Below are 16954 nucleotides of genomic sequence, written 5' to 3' on the forward strand. Positions count from 1 at the left end.
GCTTTTACTTCAACAGGTTGGTTTATCAGCAGAAATTCCACAACGTATTCCAAAGGTAGCTTCTTTTCAATTTGTTTTTGAGGAACATAAATAAATTCTACTCCTTCAATATTGCTGTCCACTGAAGCCTGTAAGAGGCAGGTGATTTCATTTTGTTAGATAATGTTGGCATAACTAAAAATAAATTGTTTCACGAAGCTTCTGCTCAGATGAAATTTATTTCGCAGAACATTCAATAACTAAAATTCTCAGTAAGAAGTTGAAAAAACCCAAACCACTCTGAAAACCGGTGGTGTTCTGTATGGTAAAACTAACATAGTATTTTAAACAAATGCTTGGTTATTTTGTGAGTATAATATAAGGACTTTAAAATTTATATTCAAATTTACCCACCAGTTTAACCAAAAACAAATTTATATTCGTGCGGTTATCGAGGAAATTTATCGGTTTTAAAAGCGTTCTCAAACTTGCTTAACAAACATAATTTAATAAATTATAGAACCTCTTTGACACTTTTGTTGAATAGTTTCACTTGTGTAGAAGCGTTATTTGTCACTTTCTGTGTCCGTAGTGCTCACCGTGACATTAACACTTGCAAGAACGCGAGGCACTCGCTTTCAAAATAGATAACAGATCTAAATTAAGCAAACAAATCAGCCGGTCTTGATTTGTGAAACCACTTGAACCCGTTAATAACACGTGCCAAGCCTGTAGGCATGATTTGATACAAATCGTAAATCGACGAAACGTTGAAGACTTGATCCAAGAATAAATTGAATATCTCGCTAACATTAAACCACGAAGTATGTGAATTGCTGTACTCGCGTTGCCAAATTGTTGTTGCCAGGCAACAAAGAGTTCATCATGTTCAGCCGATGTCCTGAGAATTTAATTTCTGAAAATCCCAATAAAAATACAGTGAAAGAAAATCAAACGTCTTGCAGATAATCGGATTAACCTTTTGAGGATCTTTGCACTGAAAAATTGTAATCCTCTCATAAAACTATTTCAAACTTGCAAGCAGTAATTGGCAATCCCTTAAAACAATTTAAGCTTTGCTTTCGTTTGTGCTAAGTAGCTAGTCGAAGCTGACCAATGTCGTGATGCTCTCCCATGGGGAAGGAGTGGGGAGTACAATGTTTCTTGTATTCTTCCGTCTTCTTCTATCGCTTTAGTCATTTTATAAGCTCAGTTGATTTCTCAGAGCTATATGGATACCGCCATTTTGAAACCGCGAAATGGACAGTTTTGCTGCTATGGTTAAGTACCCAATTTTATTTACCAGCAACACTCAACTTCCCGTCGAAAACAAAGTAAAGGGAATACGAGCTGCTTTATCCCCGGAGTAATAACTAATTGATATCAGAAGTTATTACACGTCTGGCAGTGTAATGTACACAACACAGCCTTCTTTACTTCCCCAATCTCATAATTTGATTTTGCGATTGTTCTGTAGTATTTATTTCATTCATTTTTCACATAGTTTCTTCACCACAAGCATATGTTACCAAGCAGCGTTACTTACTAAGTCACGTTCAATTTTCACTCATAACACGACCGAAAGCTAAAAATTTATTACAGAAATAAAACGAACAAGCGAAAAGAAGTAAAAAACACGATGTATTAGGACACTGGTTTTATACGGTTAAGGAATTGAGGGTATTTTCAATTTCCGTAAATTTAAGAGGATTTTACATGAATATAGGTCATAGTTTACCTCACAAATCCACATTTATTGCTAATTCCTCAATTGCAAGTTAGTCTACGTAATATTTGAGCCTTAATACTAATTTAATTTTGATCTACTCTCGTCATTGCTACGAGCAAAGGATTCCTAGGTGTCCGTCGTTTTGGCGGTGTCTGTTTCGCCTGACGTCGCTAGCATTACATCATCCCACACGAGACGAACGTTAAAGCGCTTTAGAGAAGACTCACGTATTGTGGAGACGATGACAGACACTTGTCAATCACCCACGCAGAGGTATGCCACCTTCGAGCGAGATCAAGAACATAAGTCAAATTGTAAATTGAAGATAGAAATGGTGTCCAAAGGTTTGGGCAGATACAATTTCTGCTTTGATTTCGCTGTTTGCACGCGGGTGGCCAAACACAATAGAAATAGGACATAGTGTTTGTTGTTATAGTCAAATAAAACAAGGCGTATTAAGGTGAAATGCCACTTTTAACCCCTTTAAAATATTTTAATACCATCAATGTTATTGATATTGGTATTGTTTGACGCTTTGTCTCGACATCTTGTTTGAGCATTTTATTTTCTTTTATAATCTTCTCTCTTCCTCCGCAAAGCCAAGTCGGTTAGCGTGTGTACTTGCAAATATACGAATGCGAGTTTACGTAACCACAATGGCGGTTAATTAATTTATAATGTACAAGTACTAGATTTTCGCGAGTTTCTAAACTTATTCCGGTTATGTATCTATCGATGTAAGAGCTACCCTCCGCTATCCGCTAAATATACAAAGATAGGGTTGAAAAGAGAGAACTGACAACTTTTGTTAGCTATTTCGATTGTGTGACATCTTCTCTATTCGTTTTAACTACAGTTAGGAGATTCCTCTATGATACAAATCGATATAAACTAACAAGCTGGATCTATTGGATGAACGAAAAACATATCAGAATGTAGTTTAGCACATTTGTGTTCATTTAATATTAGGGAGCTTAAGCAACGACGACGGCGACCCCAAGAGCAACGTCTTGTCAAAAATGAATTTATATTTTACCTTCGAATTTCCCAGCTGTCTAGATCTGTTCAGTGCGCCTGTTGGCCTCAGAACGTGCTCAAGCTAAATATGTAACGCCAGCGTTCAATTCAAGATGGAAATCTGAAAAATTCGCCACCGTCGTTCGCGTTATTCAAAATACATAGAACCTAGTAATTTCGCGTTGTTGTTGTGCAGAGGACGGCAAAGAAATGTACAAAGATTTATAACGCAAGTGCACAGCTATTGTTCTACTCATTAAACTTTTGTCTGGTGGCGTTCTCGTTACCGTCCTCGTGCCTTGCTTAACCCTAATGTTGTTGTGCTTGGGACAGATGAGAAGATGTAGAGATGTAGCACACACGCGCCAAAACTCCAGCAGAGCAGTAATGGCTTTCGTTTTAGTATGTTGTTGTCGCCTATTGTCCTCGTGCTTTGTGTAAATCCCCTAATTATTTTAATTTTAAGTATATAAACCTAGATAGCATTCAATATACATTTTCAAAAATGTAAACTGAATTAAAATAGGTAAAGAATAATTTTATTTGTTGTCTTATCACTGTGCAGTGAAGCGAAAACAAAATGATTTCTTACTTATTTCAAGTCAAAAAGACCAAGACATGTAGGAGGGAGCATCTCGTTTATCGATCAGACAGAAATGGCTTTAGTATAGCTTAATACATCTAATATACTAAAACATGGATGAGACATAACAAAAAATTACTTAAGTAAAATTTCTAGTTTGAAGTGGTCAGTGATTTACTGACAAACGCCTTAGATTATTGAATTTGTAACATGATTACGTAGCCTAAAAACCGGCAATGGGTCTACATACCAACACACAACTATCTTACAATAACAACGTGAAATTTTATTTGGCGACACGCCCGTGAGTGAACCTGAACTTGACTAGTTTCGAAGCACGACTGGGCCCGTGAGTGAACTTGAACTTGACTAGTTTCGAAACACGACTGAAAAAGGAAAAATAGAAACTGCCATCAAAAAATAGAATATGACGCAAGGCTGCTGACTTCCCTTTTGCCGTGGCTACCTTGTTTGGATCTTTTACCTGCACTGTTCCAAAACGCGCCTTAAATTCATGTTCTCGCGCGGTATTGGACTGGAACTAGCTTGCAATTGAGGCTAACGCGGGGAGACATTTTACTCTTTTTATTGATATTTCCCCGCATGAGCCGCCATTGCAAGCAAGTTTAGTCCAACACCGAGAATACGAATATATGATATGGACTATTTCAGCCATTGCGGAAACAAGCTATGTCACAGAAAATGTGGCGAAACTAAAGCTTGCGGTCTTCAAACTTGATTCCTACGTTTGGAAAATAACTTCACTATCTACATTTATGTACACATGTCATAGGAAATAAGGGTGGATTTAGTCTTGCGGTTTTTAATAGAGATTCTAGTTTTGGATCATAACTTCATGCTCTCGATTTATGGAAAACAAAAGACATCTTCATTTGGCTGAAAAAGGCAACATGGCAGATCAGTTTAAAGCGCTACTTAAGCTGCCGGCAATGTCGAATTAGCTAGTTTAATCTTTCAGTATAGCTATTTGCGACTTAGGAGCTTGTCACGAATACATTTCCTTTAACAAGGAATTTACTTTACATGATGACATGTGTTATATCATCATTCGTAAAAATAGAACAACACTTATCTCATGACTTAACAAATAACGTTTCAGTGCTTATTACGACTGCAGACAGTTTATCTAGCATTTGTCTCAAGCACAGGACAAAAGGAAAAACCCGCCCTTCCGATTTGTGAACCCTTTTATCCTGACTTCTATTCTTGCTAAATGGTGCCAGAAATAGAAATACTCAGAATTAAGTCGTCAGATATAAATTAGAGAGCTTAAGCAAACCACGATGGCAACTACAACGAGAACGCCACCAACGAAAAGGTTCAATGAGAAGAACAATGGCTGTACACGTGCGTTATAAATCTTTGAACATTTCTTTGCCGTCCTCTGCAAAACAACAACGTGAAATGACAAAGTACTTCGTATTTTGGGGAACGCAAACGACGGCGGCTAATTTTTCGCATTTTCGTTTGGAATTGAACGCTGAGACTAGACAATAGCAGATTTGCACGTTGTCGTCATTTGACTACAACCACTAGAGTTCCTTTCTTTTGGTCTTCTTTATTTAAATTTTGAAGCCCTAATTGCCCTAATTAGCGTAAGAAACAGAAAAAGTGAAGGATTCTGGTTGTTGTAGCCAAATGACGCCATCATGCTAATGGCCTATTACGAAATTTGAAAATAAAATATGAATTCATTTTTTACTAGGCGTTGTCCTCGGGTTCGCCGTCGTCATCTAATGTCTTAAGCTCTCTAATTAAAGGAGAACTTCGTTGTAGAAAGTAAGGTCTTACAGGAATACAGGCACCGTTAAATCCCGAACATTTTTCACGTTATCTTTTATGAGTTATTTTATCACATTTCTTGTGACAAGCTCTGAAACGGATCAAGCCGATCGGACATGTAATTTCAAAAGCCATTCTTTAAATAGCTTAATTTTTTGGCGTGATATGTAGTTCGAAGGGACTAATTGTAGTCTTAATTTTATCCCAGGGCAGAAAGAAATCGGGGTTTGAGGGAGCCCGTGGGATAAGACGTGTGGGAAGTGCCGATGTATGGGAGGGGCATCAGTTGTAGGCGTTCCCAAGATCGCTGGGATTATTTTTTGAGCCTCAAAAAATAATCCCAGCGAATAAAAACGCTCAAAGGAGTTCCTGGGAACGAGTGATACACTAGCGTGACGTCATAATTTTGCTCGATATCAAAAGTAAAGGGAAAGGAAAATGCCCTAGTAAATATCTAGAGTTGTCTGATGGCCGTTGGGGGAGTGTTTAGCTGTATCCACCATATAAAAATATCATCTGGCAAATAAAAATAAGTATAGTTATTTCTTGGCTTTCATGTACAAATACTGAGGAAATTTCACTCAAAAGTTCTATTTTTGTGGAATTCAAGTTGCTTTAACGATAAAGGCGTAACAGTTAGTCACCAAAATCTGTGCATTTCTTGTTGAATATTTACCCTTATTAGAACTCCATGCAGAATCACCAATAACTAGGAGTTGTTACATTTTTTTTGCCTTTTTCTCCAAAACGACGGTGTGTGGAAATCCAAACTCCTAAAATGGATTCTATTTGTAGGTAAATTACACTGAAACAACTGAAAGAACATCTGTGGAAATGATAGTTTTACCGTACCTCAAGGTATTACAGACACACCGACGAAAAAATAACACATATTCTTACGTATCTCAACTTACGTGTGTCAGCAAGAGTTCGCCCCATAAAGGAAACTAAGAACTTTGGAGCTACTTAAAAGCCTAATACTGTACTGTAAATAATTCGAACGCTTGAAATGTTTTTTGTCTGAATTTGTTTGCAACTAGTGTGACCTGTTTGTAAATAGACCAATAGCGTTGAAACAACTGCTCAGCAGGTTGCACGGTATACCTGCAACAAATTTAAATCTTGAACGGTTTTTGAAAGTTTGAAGTTTGAGTTTGCCACTCACACGATGCGTTTTCAAATTATTTTTTTCGTCAAATAGAAATATGCAGACGAGAGTATAAAAGTATTAAATTCTAAACCTCGGATAATGCTTTTCTAGCCTTCTGATTGGTTCACTGAGTCTCAGTTACCAGCCAATATACCTGTTTGACCGTATAAGGTCTTGACGATGACAGCTGCGAAAACAAGTTAGCTCTTGTGTCATTTGACTTGAACAAGGACACTACAGATGTTCCCCTAAACGTTTGTTGTTTGTCACACATACAGTGGAACCCCGTTACTCTGGTCACCAAGGGGCCATGAAAATTGGCCCGCATTAACGGGGTGACCCAACAAGGGCAAATGGAATAATTGTTGAATGTTATACAGAACACAAGAAATCAACACAAGAAACAGATTTTCCTCGATCGAACTGCCGAAAATGAACTTGGAGTTTGGCCGTCGGAGGTTTTCGTTTTTAGGGGCTTCAATTTTTAACAGTTTACCGGCGGACATAAGAGCTGTGAACTCTAGGCTTTTAATTAGGCAAAAGGCCAACGAACATTTTTACTTGTAATTTTTAATCGTGAGTTTTTATATGTTTTCCAATGTACGTAGTTTTGCCTTTTTAACTTTTTACCTTTTTTAAATTTTTAAATTTTTAAATCTTACAGGACCCCTTTGATAACAGTACTTTATAGTACTGATGGGTTAATCCTGTCTAAAGATTCGCTTATTATTATTATTATTATTATTATTATTATTAACATTATTTTCCTTCACTTGGTGTCGTCGTCATCATCATCATCCTCATCCTCATCCTCATCGTCTTCGTCGTCGTCGTTGTCGTCATAATTGTCGTCACTCTCGTTATCATCTTGCTCTTACTGTACTCCTCGTGTGAGGTGTTGCTCCTTGTTGCTTCTCTAGAAAGGTACTCAAATCAAACTCACCGTAGTTTCTGTGCATTTGTTGTTTGACCTGAACAAGTTGTTAGCCTGATGCATAATAAGGCAAGAATCTAGAAAGTCGTGTTTATATAAACTCTCTTGCTATCGTAGCTTGATTAAAGACACAACACAAACAGCAAAGATAAACATTAAATTAACTTAACGTTTCGCATGCTAGGCAACATAAATCTTCAAAAGTGGCCGTTACAATTTTTAAACATTAACCATTTAATACAGTCACCAACGGGTCATGCAAATTTGACCGTGTTAACGAGGTAGGGTCAAATTTCATTACTGGTCTAAATGGAGTGACGTCTTGACAGACATCGCAATTGCTCTTCGAAACAGCTGTTCTTTACTGAACGAGCATTCAAAATGCAGGTATAATTTTTTTAAAAAGTTAAAACTTCAATCAGGACATACAATATTGACAATGGAAAGATGAATATAAGTGGTTTGAGTGGCCGTACAAACGGGGTAAAACTATAGAGGATTATACAGGTTGGAATTTCAGAATGTGACCGTTGGCCGTTAACGTTTTAACGGGGTTTTCATATAAGAAAGTGTGGGCGTTTCTCCGGGACAAAAAATACTGGCTGTATTAACCGAATTCTATTTTCCCAAATTCATTTCTTATCAAAAATAGAACGTAAGTAGAATGTAAGTCACATATAAATAAAGCAAATGTAGACCTGCACGCAAAGGCAGTCGACGGAATCTTGTGTTTAAGTGTTATGACTGTAAACGGTGTCAAATATTTTCTATCTTCGCACCTTGTTATTCAAGTCGAAAACAATTATGAGCTCTCCGTTGTTGTTACTCTTGGAGGTGTTCCAAGGTTCTCGATAAAGCGTGGCTTGTTGTAATCGTTTTGTTATAATTTAAGTGTTTTCTGTGAAGACATGCATGAAATTCATTTTACTAAATTTCTTATTCCTTCCGCCTTTTCTATTTTTAGAAAATACTTTTGGCAACGACAATTGAACATTTGAACTGACTATTAATGGTGTTCACTTGTGATCTTAAAATGGCTTTGCTTTTTGAAAATAATATTGTCCTTATGGTTCGTGGAAATACCAAAGCAGATATCAGTAACATAAATATCTCATCTTGCACGAAATAATCTGAAAAATTGCAATTCTTGCTTTAAGAAAACCATTTTTGATGTTATTTTCAAAAGACTGAAAGAATGAACAGTAAATCTAGAGGCCATATTAGGGAGTTTTGGGATATTTAGGTAAAAAGTTGACGGAATGTCGGATATTTTGGGGGAAACTTAATGGGATGTGGAGTATTTGGAGCAAATAAAATGGGATATCGAGTAGGAAAATCGTGAATTTTTGCAATTGGAATTAACGGAATATATAGGGGATATTAAGGCTAAAAATTAACGGAATGTGGGATACCCACACCTCAATCTCAGACTTGGCAAATGACAAAAATAAAATGCTGAAAACGTAATTATCATTCTCAACTGGAAATTCTAACAAAGAACTCAAAATTCGTGGAAATATGACTTCTGTAAGGATTATATTTTGGAATCTTCACTGATAAATAATAATCCTTAAAAGTCCCATTTACAATGTCACTTCTCATTTGACCAAGTTGAACGATGGAATATTTTTAGACTGGCAGAGCGTTTAACACCCGAAGAAAAGAACACATAAGAAATATCAAAACAGCGGCGTAAGGCTCCAAAATTGCGAACCATGCGTGGTCCCATGAACATTTTATTGACTTTAACAACGTCTCCTTAATTGACAAAGGCAGTTTCCGAATAAGGAAAACATTAGAATCGTGGCATACTATGGTGACTCCAAATGCTCTCAACAATTCCTGCCCACTCCCTGGGCAATACAACATTCTTTTTGTACACACATTCATAATTTACATAGTCCATTCTTTTTATTTTTACTCATTTATATTCATATTTCGTCATTCATCTTTACCCGTCGAAGACTGTAGATATAACAGTCGAAAGCTCGTATATCTATAAGCATTTTTAGCCAGAGAGCGTTTTTAAATGTTTATTATGCTCAACCCTGGCTACGGTCCTTCAATATTTTTAGGAATAGTTTTTGTTCATAATCTTGAGAACCTTGGAAAGCCTCGGACAATTTGTAGTACAGTGAAAGCCCGCGTGTAAGAACCTAATTTTGAAATCTTGCAAAATAGGTTCTTGTATTTTGGGGTACTTATTGGCAATTTTAGGTTACATAGGTTCTTGTGTTCTTAAATTATATGAAGGAGATATAGTTATTGATTTCCAGAAAAAGTAAATAAACTTGGGTTTGGTCCATGAATATACAATTATTTATTTACTGTATTATGTATTTTCTTGTAATATAAATTCCCACTCCCAAAGTCACACTCCTTGACATTTTTATCATAATTTAACTGTAGTCCACATATAGGAACCTGCTTGATCTTGCTTGGCTAAACAGGTTGTTATATATATTTTGGATATTAAAATGGCAAATTTCTGCCAGCAGGTTCTTAAACCACTAGGTTCTTACACGCGGGTTTTACGGTATTCATTCCAGTTATGCTGTAAGGCTTCCGAGATATTTTAAACTTTCAATTATTTAAAACCCAGTTATGCCAAAAATGAAATTGTAGATTGAATCACCACGTAATGAAACACACGACTCGTCAAACGCAAAAATATCGTAGTATGACGTGTTCAAATTTCGTTTGACGAGTTCTATGAGATGATGCAAGTCGTTGAAGTCTTTTCAAAACAGTCTCAATTTCACATTAAAGAACCAGTTATCGCAAACCTTGGACGTGATATTTCATACAAATGACGCGAAAAACTCTCAAAGTAAATAACAGATAGAAGTAAACCAAACCTGATAGCTAACGGGGTGATGATTTGTGAAAAACCACTTGAACCTTTAAACATGTGCTAATTCCGTTCTGGATAAGGTGTGATTTGAGCAAAAAATTCTTAAACCTAATAAGTACTATAAACTTCATTTTAAGATAACGTGGAGGTTTAAAAAAGAAAAACCCAACAACAGCAACAACTACGCATTAAAGTTGCTTCGCCATGAGCATTTGGAAATGAACCAAAGTTTGTCGCTAGGCAACCAAACGGTCACCTTTATTTTATAACATGCATTTAAGTGATCGATGATGCATTGACAAAGCTTATTGATCTATCCCTACAAATCCCAATGAAAAAACAGCAGAGGACTATTACGAACCTAGAAAATGTCATTTCAGTTGGGCGGATTTGTATTCAAAATCGCTAATCTCCTTAAAGAAATATGGCAAAAATTGCTATTAATGTAAAATCCATTTAGGTTTAATTTTAAGTTTGCTTATTTTGGCGTGTAAGGGATGAGTAGCATGTTGTGATCTGTGTTAGCTATTCTTAGCACATATTAGAAGATTAGTGAGGAACAGAGGAAGGACGAAAAAATATACGTTTTCCTGCTGCCCTTCCCTTCTAGTCTTAATTCACAATGGAAACTTACGCGGCAGAAAAACTTCAAAAGAGCATTGTTTATACTTAACGAGTGAGACCAATTGCCAAAATTTATTTTGCTGATATTTTCTTATCAGACCCTCCGGAAAGCACAAAGTGGTCACTTCGAATTCGAGCCACGAGCAACAAATTATCGATTTCTGTCATACGGCTATTACTCGACCTATTTCAGCCTTGTCTGGGAATGTAATGTACATAGCACTTTTTCCCTTTGCACACCAAATCTCATAACTGAATTTTACGATCGTTCAGTAGCATTAACTTGAACCATTTCTGGAATATTTTCTGTAATGTACCTGACTTGTTTTGATATGTCAAGTCCCGTTAAATGTCACGATGAGAAACCAGGAAACTAGAAAGTTATTTTGAGTGGAAATGAAAAGAACATTCAAGTCAAAATACTAAAGCTTTTATTCTAAAGTTGACGGAGTAAGAGCATTTTCAATTCGGGTAAAATTAAGAAGATTTAACGTCAGATGAAACTCACAGTAGCCACCTATAAAGATGCCGCGTTTATAAAACCTTAATTCCTCAATATTTAACTTAGTCTTCTAAACTGTTGCAGTAATACTTGTACTGGCCTGCCTTATTTCACTGCTCGGACAGCTTTCAAGCCGTGTGACATCAGTTGATATCAGTCCCGAGGTGAATGGAATGATATATAGGCACCGTCGCGAATTATGACCGATAAGGTAAGCAACTGTCAATCAAACTACCTGCTTGTGTTTGTGTGTGGCAAAACACCTTAAAAACCGGAAAGATTTGTTATTACTACAGCAAACAATAACATGGAATATTCAAGTGCAATTTTGTCCTAAATGCCAACAATGCTATCAACTGGTGTTAGGCCCTATAGATATTTTAATTTGTAGTATCGATATTTTAGGTTTTCCTTTACTGCTATAATCTCGTGTTAAATGAAATTTGAAATTCATGGATTGAGCTTCACGAAGATATCTCGCCGTCACCGTGTATATTGGGAACTCTCAAATAGTTTAAATTCGTGGAAATATGACTTCTGTAAGGATTTTGGAAATGATAATTTATAATGATAATAATCCTGAAAAGTCCCATTTACACTGTCACTTCTCATTTGACCAATAGTTTTAAGTGGCTGATCACGGACGAGGTTGATCACTGAAGAGGTAACAAATCAGTCAGGGATTGTTAAGACTTCTGTTGAGTGAATTGCGTCATTACGGTGTGTTTTTAGGTAAAGCACTTTACCCCAAGGGTCTCCATGTGGTTGCTGAAACATCAATCATTAGTTTATTGTTTGGCGATTTCTTCGCTGTCAGGTAAAAGTTCAGCACATTTCTCATCTTTCAGTAAATTTTCAACTTTCATATCTCGGCTATTAGACAAAAAACGCGATTTCTCAGCTGCCAGACCAATTCTGAACCATCAGTCAAATCCCACCCTCTACTCTGACAGCGCGGCTTTGTATTCCACTGCCGTGGTACTAGGGAATTTTTGAGGAAGCCTTGATGCAGTACTTGACTACAAAGAAAACACCAGACGTCTCATTTTTTTTTATTGTTTTACAAGATGCAAATCTTTGACAAAATTTTGGGTTGGCTTTGATAGACAACGTCCCACCCAAAGAGAGTAACGGAATATTTCTGGTCTAAAGAGAGACAGAGCTCACAGGTTAAAGGTTTTTAGCTGTTACCAAACTCCACAGTCTATCAGGTCTGATAAATGCTATAATCTTCTGTTGTCTGCTGAAGTTTCCTTAACCAGTTAAGATAATACATGACAATAAAAGAAAACAGTATGCAATTCTAGAAGGTTTATTTTGCTTTGGTTTTAAGATTTTAAGGGATGCAGAGTTCACTTGTGACCGATTTAAATTTAAGAGATCTTAATGGAAAAGGCAACCAGAACTAATTGACCTTGTTTTCATTGTTGACAAACGTTTCATTTGGATGATAAAAATAAACGGCAGCCATGTTATGCACAAATCTCTTTTTTTGTCGCTGAAAGTTTATTCCCATTTATTTCTTTTGTAATTAAAAAAGAAATGTGTTTCAAGAGTGAAGAGGAGACGCACAACCTGAATAGGTACAAAAGAGTCAGTCAAAGCCAGGCAATCCTGGCTGTATTATTCTACCAGTCTGGTGGAAGTCGGGGAACAATTGGTTGGAAATTTCACACCGTTTTGTAAAGCTATTTTTAACTGGACTTAAAAGAAGTGAAAGATCAAAATTATTTAGACCTTATCGCCGGTGGTCCCAATTCACTACAACGTAACTATCAGGGACAATTATAGCACTTTAGAACCTAGACCAGTTTATGTAGATTATCTGTCTGATCTATTGTGAATGAGATATACAGCGTGGGCGGGAAATATACGTTTATAGTTTTTATAAGAATTTTGTTAGAATAAAAATATTGAGAATGAAAAGGGCAAGCATTTTAAGCACAATAGAGAAAAAAGACTCGGTTTAAGCGTTGAAAGGCAACTTAAAGCGGAAGGTTTTCACAACTTGACTTTTTTGAGGGTATGAGGGTCTGAATGGGGAGGGGGATGATGCAAATGTCGGTTGTCAGTTAAAATTTTGTTCATTTGTCAGTTATCAGTGGAGTAGCTGTTAATCATAGTTGTAGCTGTGGTGTGGAGGTCATTCAGCGGTTAAGAAATTCCTCTTTCTCTTAAATCATCCATTATATAGTCATTCAAGAGTCTTAAAGCTTACCTTTATTTGTGTACGATTCTTGTATTGTCAACTCGGTCGCGTTTGACGATAAACGACTTTTGTGTCCTGATGAATGGAAGAAAACCTCCGAGCCTAGAGATGGGCATGGCTTGTTTGAACGTGATAATAAATCTTGCACCCACCGAGTTATGTAGCTTAGTGACGGCAAATAGCAAGATTTAGGGTCACGACAGAAATTTTTTGTTTCTTCGAGTCAGAGAATGAATAAGATCATATCCCAAAGATCTTTACTTATAATTTACTCTCTAGAAGTCAACACGTCATGCCCAACGAAGTACAAAGCAAGTATAACCTTTCCCATGAGACTGCAGCCTCACATATCATATTGAACGCACTCCCTAATCTATGATTTCTTCTAGTCATTAATTGTATGTTTGAATGTTTAATTAAATGAACGCGACGGAATTCATTTTCAAAAAGAAGGAGAAGGATAGATATCTAAAGCCCAGGTCAAACGGCGCGTGATAGTCGCTGATAGTTGAATGATTTCCCCCTAACTTTCACCGCCCATCATCAGCTATCATGCGTAGTACTAGTTTGACCAGGGCTTAAAACTCTTCAAAAAGTAAACATTGTTTGAAAAATTACCGAATGTGTATATTTGGCTCATACGGGTTCACGTGGACTCCATATAAACAAATAAAATACAAAACGTTCTCACAGTAAAGCTTGCAAAGGGTGTTGTCGTTAAAATTTGTGACGTTTTTGTTAGCTGATTGGTCTAAATAATCGTATTTTCTATATTCATCATTGCTGATCTGAGGTGGTTGTTTGTCATTTTGAGATGTTTGCCGTCCGAGTAAGATGAATGCAGTTCCCTTCTGACATGAAAAAGCAAATTCTTACTTTGAAGAAGAAATGGCGACCACGTCTGGAGAAGAGAAGTCGGTTGACACCCATTTCTGTCAGTGGTTAGTATCAATTTCTTTGCTTTATAAATTCGTAAATAATATATCTATAAAAATATCGGTGCCAAGTCCTAACACGCGTTTGACAGGCTTCATATTGAACTTCAATAGAACAATCTCATTCCTTTAGGAAGGATTAAAACTATGAAGAAGCTAGTTCAGGGACCATACGAGAAGCTTAAATTTGTTATTTCGATAAGAGTTTGGCTTTCTTCGAGAAAATGGTGTTTCTTTGTCAAACTTTGCCTTGTACTTGTCAACGAGCACTCGCGTTTAACAACTCATTGTGAATTCGTTAATTCCTCGTTTACTCGTTTGTTTCCACACTTGGGTTTGTTCCTTACGTAATTTTTATCTGTTCGATTTTCAGAGAGTAAACAACCGAAGACAGGAAAGTCGGGAAAACACAAGAAGATCAAAAGGATGCAAGCAGGGATGATGAACACAAAGTTACGAATATCATTTAAGAGTTTGGTTAAATTGAAATAATTCCTATAAGAAATGGTTGTGCCGTAAATGACGAGCAGCTAGAAAGCTGTTTACATAAATGAGACAAACGTGTTAAAATATCTACAACTGCAATGTTTCTGGACAACATTGAAAGGATTGCGACATTTTCGAGTCGCTACAGTTACGACAGTTTATATAGTTGGGGCTCAAGTTACCCAGATATATAAACTTTCTTAAATGTTTCGATTTCGAAATGTTTTCACCCTGTTAATGTTGTGCAGAAACGTTGCAGTAGCAGAAACTTTAACTTGCTTTTCTCATTTTTGTAAATAGGTTTCTAGCTGCTCGTCGTTTTACGGCTGACTATTTAACACTATTAACTGACTATTTACCGTCTTGGACATTAACAATTCACATTTACTGGATCCAAAATCTTAGTTTCTTGGCAAACCTCATGTCGTATGTTTGGAATCAATTTTTTTTCGCTAGTTTGTGTACAAGATGGTACATTTTTTTGGCGGGAAAAATTGAAGGGGGTACCCCCTTAAAGTGGTTGTCAAAAAAGTTGTCAGGGGAAACGCTGTGCAATTTTTTTCCAATTTTCCCGCCAAAATTCTTAGTGTATATATAGGTCAATCTTTTTGATGACACCTTTCTAATTAAATTAATTGAATTTCACTTAACTAATTAACTATTGTAAGTAGAAAATTGAAATGAAAGAGTAGTTGTGGGTAATTTATTGTTTGAAATATTTTTTTTTCTCAATAACGATTACAAATGAAATACACGTCTGAATAAAATATTGCATTTAATGACTATTAAGTTAAGTGTAAGCATGAGCCATAATCGGGGACGGAGACCGTAAGCGCGCGCCATTTCTAGTATTGGGGTTGTCCCCATGATATGGGACAATAATTCTATTTTTAGAACAAATTGCGCCATCGCCATCGCCTGCGGCACACGCGCGTACATGCTGCGAGGATTTTTGCGGATGTCGCGCGGGGGAAATGGCTTCCGAAATTCCCGAAATTTTTCATGTTTTTGGCCCACAACTCAACGCGTTTACCTCTGTTGGAATTTTGCTTAAGTATTTTCGTCGTAAGCTGCTCCAGTCTGAGTGAAGTAAGACAGTGTCGAATTTAGGTATGTTCCGCTGTAAGCTTACATATATCGCTGACCAAGTTGTGTTCTGACGGATGCTTCTTTTACATGAGCTGTACATTACTCCACTTTAAATTTCACATATGTTGAAGATTAACAGCTTTTCCATTACACAGCGAAAAACTAGCAGGATATATTTAGATATAGCAGAGCTTCAGGACTTCATAGTTTCCTAGCTCCTCTTGCCACACGCTTGCGAGGAATTTGTCAGTCTATCGCGACCGAAAAGTAAAACAAAATAATTGCTAGTTTGAGTTTCGCTTGAATTGTAAGCAACGCTTGATGTTTCATCAAGGCCCAATAACTTTTCGTCCGTAGATACTGCTCAGTTTTATTCGTGTAAAAATCCAGTAAATTCTCCGTTGTCGATGAATGAGAGCGCCCGCCGATGCGTGTTTTGTACAGTCAGTAAACATGGCAAATTGTGCTTCCACAGCACTTTCGTGTGAAAACGTACATCGAACTCAAACAATAACTCTATAGTTTTTAAATATGTTTAAGATTGATAAATGTTTGAGAACATATTAAAAGCTAAACAGAAAATATGTAAATAAAGCAGAAATAATCAGCAAAGTTACGATGACTCTTTCTTTAATCAACTTGGAATAAGGGTTTCGATTTTGTTGATCGAGTTATCAAAACTCCTTGTATATTTTCATTTTCGCAGTGTAAAACTTCACTATGCTTATGTTGAAGAAAGACACATGATGTTAGTAGCCTTTTTTTGCGTTCGTTGAATTTGTTACAGCAGCTCAGCACAAAAGATAACGAAAGAAATCTTTGTCAAGATTTGTTGACAATTGAAAACACCGACTCGGACTTGAAAGTGCACGAGCTGCACTATGCAAATGAGCTAATTGTACGCGTCAGACTTTCCTTTCAAAAACTTTTGCAAACTCACCAAACAAGCAGAAACAATAAGAAACCGTCAAAATAGGTTTTGGTTATGATGAACCATTGTCTGAGAAACTCACAAATTAACTCGATACCAGAGTAGAGAGTTTTCTTGCTATATTCTTAA

At 36.6% G+C, this 16954-nt stretch overlaps 1 long non-coding RNA gene across 1 annotated transcript in view; it reads left to right on the forward strand.

Annotated features, from left to right (window-relative positions):
* Window positions 1–16330, forward strand: part of LOC145469105 (uncharacterized) — a 34181-nt gene extending 17851 nt beyond the window's left edge. Inside the window, exons 2-5 of the long non-coding RNA XR_014042280.1 lie at window positions 17–55; window positions 11260–11386; window positions 14178–14325; window positions 14693–16330. This is a non-coding gene — a long non-coding RNA (uncharacterized LOC145469105). The remainder of the gene's footprint in view (window positions 1–16; window positions 56–11259; window positions 11387–14177; window positions 14326–14692) is intronic.
* The last annotated feature ends 624 nt before the right edge of the window (window positions 16331–16954 follow it).

The sequence above is a fragment of the Orbicella franksi genome, chromosome 15 (genome assembly GCF_964199315.1).
Source record: "Orbicella franksi chromosome 15, jaOrbFran1.1, whole genome shotgun sequence".
NCBI lineage: Eukaryota > Metazoa > Cnidaria > Anthozoa > Scleractinia > Merulinidae > Orbicella > Orbicella franksi.